Raw genomic sequence first — 7,330 nt, 5'->3', positions numbered from 1 at the left:
CCACTTCACTTACTTGTTCTTCTGGAGTTTTATCTTGTTCCTTTGTCTGGGAAATATTCCTCTGCCATCTCATTTTGTCTAAATCTCTGTGTTTGCAGACTGAGTTCCGCAGGCTTCCAGCTTCTAGTATTCTTGATTCTTGTCTCTGTCCCCTGTGGGTGAGGCTGGTCTAGAGGCTTGTCCAGGCTTCCTGGTGGGAGGAACTGGTGCCTGCCCACTGGTGGGTGGAGCTGGGTCTTGGCCATCTGGTGGGCAGGGCCATGTCAAGGGGTGTGTCTAGAGACAGCTGTGGGCTCAGGAAGTTTTTAGGCAGCCTGTCTGCTGATGGGTGGGGCCAGCTATGGTGCTGATGACCCAAGCAAGATGTCTGCCTCCTCAAGAGTTCACGTAGCTGAACGCTCCCTGAAATATCCACCACCAGTGTCCACATCCCCAGGGAGAGCCACAGCCACACCTCACCTCCCCAGGAGACCCTTCAAGACCAGCAGGTAGGTCCTGTCAAGGCTCCTGTGAAGTCACTGCCTTTGTTCTCGGCTTGGTATGCATGAGACCTTGTGTGTGCCCTCCAAGAGTTGAGTCCCCACTTCCCACAGTCCTGGGGTGCTCCTGCAGTCAAGCCCTGCTGGCCTTCAAAGCTGGGGAGCCTGGCATGGGGCTCAGAACTCTCACTCCTATGGGAGAACTTCTGCAATATGATTCTCTGGTTTGTGGACTGCCCACCCAGGGGGTATGGGATTTCATGATATTGCACGTGTGCCCCACCTACCATCTTGCTGTGGTCTCTTCTCTCTTCTTCATACCCTTGGATGCAGAGTATCTTTTCCAGCAGATTCCAGTCTTTATCAAGGGCTGTGCAGCAGTAAGTTGTGTTTTGGGTGTGCTCATGAGAGGAGGTGAGTCCAAGGTCCTTCCACTCCACTGTCTCCACCAAAGAGCCTTACTTCTGCTGCTAGGATTGGGGAAGTTGTATTTTGAGTGTCCTGAGGTCACCCTCAGGTGTACTCACACTGCTTGCATTCCTGTTTGGTCCATCTCCAGGGACAATGAACTCAGCTAGCCTCTGCTTCTTTCTTGTTTTGCCCCAAAGGCAGTGTTCCACTGAGTAAAACAGTAACCTTGAAAACTAAGACAGTTTCTTTTTCCTTTGTGCTTTGTCACATTTCACGTGCTCACAGGGGGCTTCATGCAGGGGCCTTGCACCTGGCTTTTCAGACCAGAGTTTCTAGTGTGAAATCACAATCCCTATTTCACAGATAATGAAACTGAGGGCCAAATAAGCCAAGTAGCACGTCTGATGTTCCACAATTATATGTGATGGATTCTAGATGGGAACCCAGCTCTTCTTGATTTCACCAAACCCATTCTGTATTTCCACTACTCTGCTACCTACCTTAGACAACAGGTTACCTTTGTCATTCTTCTTAGAAGACTTAATAACTTAAGTCATATGTTGTTTCCAAGCTTCTCCTCTGTGCTTTAAACCATCATATCTCCTTTAAACAGTTCTTTCTCTACCATCCTTTACTGAACCATCTTAACTTTTCCAACTCTCTCGGTAAAGGCCTAAATGGAAAAAATTGTCTTAATAAGACGAACAGCAGTTTTCAAATATGTACCTTTTAATGCCACAACCTGCCAAGATCATGGCCTTTGGGGTGTCTCATGTAGATTTCTCTGGGCTATGTTTGTTCTATTATCTTCTGGGTTTCAACCTTCTGAAGGAAGCAGTCGTGGGGAGGGGCTGAGGAAAGATGGGTGAAAGAACAGAGATAAATTGTCTGGAATAATTAAACAATCTGATGTATCAACATGTAGTAGAAATAACAGGACACCATCTTGTAAACTATTCTAAAGCAATGGATGAAGAATGCTCACTGAAAATCTTAATTCAATGCTGATCTATCATTTGGGATAAAGGCTGGCATCTTTATCCACTTGGCAAAGTTTTGCCAAGTGCCAGCATCCCAACAAACAGGCTGCCTCCTAAGTAAATTTCACATCTGCAAACTTGATTATTGCATTTTTTCAGGCATTAACATGCAAAAAGGCTGAGAATATTGCAGCCATCTCTCAGTGCGGTGGTTTTAGTGACAGGGCTGGGGCTGGTTTCCTCAGTTTATAAGGTTTTCCTTTCTCTAGGCAGGGGGTTTATTTATTACCCCATCTACTTTTTATTGGGCTTCTTGGGTTTTGCTTTTGCTAACAGGTTGGCCTCCATTTACTGGGCCTGAGCAAAGGCTGTCATCCAAGGCCCCAGAGAAACTCCTGGACATAAAATCAGGAACATAGAAATTATCCAGTCACTTGGGACACTCAAGCTCCTTCTGCAAAAGGCCAACTTTTCAATTCACAGTAAGTGAGGAATGACACCAAATCAGCAACAATTTAGTCCTTGTCAGAATCATTCCATATTTTTAAGTAGAAAATAAAATTCAGATCCGTTACTCTGCTTTCTAGACACAGGGTATTCTGATCCCATCCTGTCTTCCCCACTCTTCTCTTCACTCCAAATAGAAGAAGTGCTTTGCTCTGGTCTAATGACAGCACATATTTATCCAGCTATTATTGTGTGCCAGGCACTGTGTGAAAAGTCATTTGCATGGATTATCTGGAACTAATCTAAGGCACAAAGAGGTTGGCCCAGCATTGCACAGCCTCCTCGAGGCAGAGTCAGAATTTGAACCCTGGAAAGTTTGACTCCAGGGGCTGAGCTATTTACTGTGACATCACTCTGCTTCTCAAGCCACCCAGGACAGACTGAACTTTCCCTCCAGCCACCCAAATTTTGACCTTCAAAGCCCTGCTAAAACCCGACTCTTTCGTGACACCTTCTTTGACCACTTCAGGGCCACAGCAAATTCTCTCTCTTTGGATCTCCTCAACCATTTGCTGTTACCACACTGATTCTGGCAGTGACACTGTGCTGCCTTCTGCTCTGTGACAGTGGAGGACAGTGGAAAGAATTGCTCGTGAATCCCACAGACTTGGATTCCAAACCCACCTTGGGCACTTTTAGTTGGATGACTATCCATTCATTGTATACTTGTCCCATCAAGTATACATTCAGCACCTAACATATGATAGACCCTGGGGTCGCAGTGGTGAGCACAACACAAACCACTCCCTTGTCCCTTCAGAACTTTCCTAGATCTTGGGCAAGTGACGTCATCTCTTTGAGCTTCAGTTTCCTCATCTCTAGAATGGGAATAATAATACCAATCTTACATGCTCTGCTCATAACAGCCTAGAAATATCAAAGTACCCTGTAGAGTGCCTGGCACACCATAGGTGCTCAACAAATGGTAGCTGTTGTAATAATTACCATTATAACTGTTCAGTTCTTTTAGCTTCAGTCTTATTCCCCAACAAGGCTTCTCTCTCTCTCTCTCTGTGTCAGGATTTGGTGAGCTGAAAGAGACAGTCGCAAGGGTGAGGTGTCCGTGGCTTTCAGTGATCAAGAGTTGATTGCAGCCCATGGGGCTGCTCTTCCTTATGGGTAAGGCCAGCCCAAAACCTCAAATCTTGCGGCTGATCCAACCTGATAAGCATTTTCTATCAGCTTCTGTTGGGCAGTAAGAACTCCCCAAGTCATCTCTTGTTGGCATTGTTCAGACTTTCTGCTTTAAAGGGAGAAGGCTCTCCAAGCCCCAAACATTAACCATTTATTTCACCCATAAACTCTGGGCCCCTCGAAGCCACCCTTCCATGATACGGAAGTTCCTTGCAGCCACAGCTAAACAGCTTAAAAGTAAGAGCATAGCTGCCTTCCCTTCCATGCTTGTTTCTTGCCAGCTCCCAACCCTGAACTCTGCACTCCAGTCATTCCAAACCTCTGGCTACCTCCCTAATACGCTCTGCTGCTTCTCTCCCCTGTGCCTTCGTCACTCATCTCATTTCCTCATTCCTTCCCTTGCCCACCTGGTAAATTCCCTCTCAGTTCAGGCCAACCTCATACATGAAATCTTCCCACATTCACCCAGGGGGAGTTGACCACGCCCCTCCTTGGTCCTGTTCCTCTGTAATGGTTCCTTCCATCCTTCAGGATACTTTAAGAAGATAAGGGAGAGGGTGCCCACAAATATATCTGATGTCAGCCACATACCTGACACACTATGGGCACTCTGTGTAGACTCACTCTGTTGTTTGCATAATCTTTCCCCCATTAGATTATAAGAAAGTTGAAGACATGCATAATCTTTCCCCCATTAGATTATAAGAAAGTTGAAGACATGCATCACTTTTTTAATCACAGCATCCCTGATGCCTGGCACTTTGTAGGTGCCCCCCAAGGATGTTTATAAATTGAAAATCAACTCACACAATAGTTGACAATAATCAATGTCTACTGTGTAAATGTCCAAGTGGTTAAGGTTTCATGGAGTAAGACCAGCAACAGAGCAGTTTCTATGCCTTCATCATTAGCCTGAGCCCAGGAGGCCCACATTTAAGGTCAGCTTTAAGGGCTGGAAATAACAAAAAGAAGGGAGAAAAAATATTTTTTTTACTTACTGAAGTAAACATCAACTGCAAAAAGAAGAGATAAGAAAGGGATATAAAGATTATAGTGATATCCTGGAGAATTCCATCCAGGCAGTCTCACTGCTGTGTTCTCCTGACTGGATGGGTGGAGGTATAATTTATATGCCCAGACATCATCATTCTGATTTTTTTTTTTTAAAGCTGATAAGTTGTTTTAATCAACCTGGCTTTTTTCCCCATGTCTGACACAGTTGTAAGCTAGAAGGCCATTTCCTGCAATTCCTCCTTCTATTTGGCTGATATATTATGTTCTCTTCCAAGTTTTTCTCTTGAGAGCATCCCCCTTTTATTATTTTTCGTCTCAGTTCTTATAATGAAGGTTTTGCAAAGTATGACAACTGTTTTTATTTCTGATCTAAAAGGGAGGTGGTACAAAATAGAAAGAATATGAGTACAGCTGGAATGATTTTTGAGCAAAATGTGTTCTTAGCAGACAAACATCATGCAAATCATAGAAGCCGGAGGCCACTACAATCAGGGCAGAGCCTCTCAGTTGTGAGAAGGCCCTAAGAAGAAATGAAATGAAACCTGCCCTGCCTCACTTAGGTGATCTGTCTTCTCCTCCTGCTGCTTTATAAATTACTGTCTTTTTTTTTTTTTAAATGAAGACTGCATCCATGTTTATGTTGGGCACTGTGCTAGCCACGCTGTCAGCACACAGTAAGGTTTTATCTTGATTAATAGTAATAATAATCATGCAACCTGAGAAAGTTTCAATCAGTTTCCCACAGCTATATCTGTCAGCTCCTTTGCACCTTCCTTGAAGTTGCCAAAAAGAAAACGAATTCATTTGTACACACATCCACCCTGTGCCTCAACCATCCCACTTTCTTTATCTGCCAGATGAATTTCTCAGGGATGCAAGGTGCCAGGAGGAAAGCACTGCAACCCTGAAGCTCTATTGAGAACACTTCTCTAACTCTGCTGCATGTCCTTGAGCAAGTCACCCAATGTTCTAAGATGGTTCTGCCTCCTTGCCTGCAAACATTGGGGCCTCCACCTCTGGTTGTCTGCCCTGTCAGATGGCACTGCCTTGGGACCAATCACACTGACCAGTGAAATAACGCTGCCCTTCATGATCTCCCACAGGGTTTCTTACACTTGTCTCTTGCAGGGAAGGGGTTTACAACAATGCTGATCATATTTGCTCATCAAATGATCAACCTGAACTGATCCTCTATGGTTAATCTATTATTCATTCCTAAATGCTCAGCCCACTGAGTCATCTCGTCTTAACTTCTCTCATGGGACCACCTTGTATTACACACACACACAGATACATGCCTTCTGTGCCGTCAACAGCCCAATGTTTAAACTTCAGCTTCATACTTGCTTCCTGTCTGGATTCACCCCAGGTTCACAAGGATGGTTCAACATAGACAAATCAATCAATATGATATACCACATGAACAAAAGAAAAGACAAAAGCTACATGATCATCTCAATAGATGCAGACAAAGCATTTGATAAAATTCAACATCCATTCATGATAAAAACTCTTCCAAAGTGGGTATAGAGGGAACATACCTCAACATAATAAAAGCTATTTATAACAAACCTACAGCCAATATAGTACTCAATGGTAAAAAGTTGAAAGCCTTCCTGCTAAAATCTGGAACAAGACAAGGATGCCCACTCTACCACTTCTATTCAACACAGTATTGGAAGTTCTAGCCACAGCAATCAGACAAGAAAAAGAAGTAAAAGATACCCAGATTGGAAGAGAAGAGGTAAAATTGTCATTATCTGTAGATAGCATGATACTATATATAGAAAACCCTAAAGATTCCACACAAAAACTACTAGAACTGATAAATTCAGCAAGGTAGGGGGATACAAGATTTACATACAGAAATCTGTTGTTAAATATCAGAAAGGGAAAGTTAAAAATACCTTTTAAAATCACATCAAAATATATATATACTTAGGAATAAACCTGACCAAGGAGGTGAAGTGAAAGACTTACATGCTGAGAACTATAAAACATTGATAGAGGAAACTGAAGATGATTCAAAGAAATGGAACGACATCCCATGCTCTTGGATTGGAAGAATATTGTTTAAATGGCTATACTACCCAAAACAATCTACAGATTTAATGCTATCCCTATCAAATTACCCATGACATTTTTCACAGAACTAGAACAATGACCCTCCTAGACTTCAGACATTACTACAAAGCTACAGTAATCAATATGGCATGGTATTGGCTCCAAAACATATGGATCAATGGAACAGAAGAGAGAAGAGAGAGCCCAGAAATAAACGTACACACCTATGATCAATTCATCTTCAACAAAGGAGGCAAGAATATACAATGGAGAAAAGACAGTCTCTTCAAGTGGTTGGGAAAGTTGGATGGTGCAGGTAAATCACTGAAGTTAGAACATATCCCCACACCATACACAAAAATAAATGGCTTAAAGACTTAAATATAAGATATGATAGCATAAAATTCCTAGAAGAGAACATAGGCAAAACATTCTCTGACATAAATCATACCCATGTTTTCTTAGGTCAGTCTCCCTTAGAAATAAAAGCAAAAATAAATGGACCTAATCCAACTTACAAGCTTTTGTACAGCAAAGGAAACCATAAGCAAAACAAAAAGACAGCCTGCAGAATGGGAGAAAATATTTGCACAATGCAACTGACAAGGGCTTAATTTCCAAAATATATACAAACAGCTCATAAAACAAAAAAACAACCCAATCAGAAAAGGGGTAGAAGACCTAAATAGACATTTCTCCAAAGAAGATATACAGGTGGCCAATAGGCATGTGAAAAGATCC

General features: G+C 42.8%; 1 long non-coding RNA gene across 1 annotated transcript in view; it reads right to left on the bottom strand.

The window, feature by feature from the left end:
- Nucleotides 1–1,616: 1,616 nt before the first annotated feature.
- LOC132507577 (uncharacterized) overlaps nt 1,617–7,330 on the bottom strand; it is an 84,010-nt gene continuing 78,296 nt past the window's right edge. The window contains exon 3 of the long non-coding RNA XR_009536223.1: nt 1,617–1,741. This is a non-coding gene — a long non-coding RNA (uncharacterized LOC132507577). The remainder of the gene's footprint in view (nt 1,742–7,330) is intronic.

This window comes from Lagenorhynchus albirostris, chromosome 16 (genome assembly GCF_949774975.1).
Source record: "Lagenorhynchus albirostris chromosome 16, mLagAlb1.1, whole genome shotgun sequence".
Taxonomy (NCBI): domain Eukaryota; kingdom Metazoa; phylum Chordata; class Mammalia; order Artiodactyla; family Delphinidae; genus Lagenorhynchus; species Lagenorhynchus albirostris.
The sequence above is the reverse complement of the archived record's forward strand: the minus strand, read 5'-3'. Positions and strand labels throughout refer to the sequence as shown.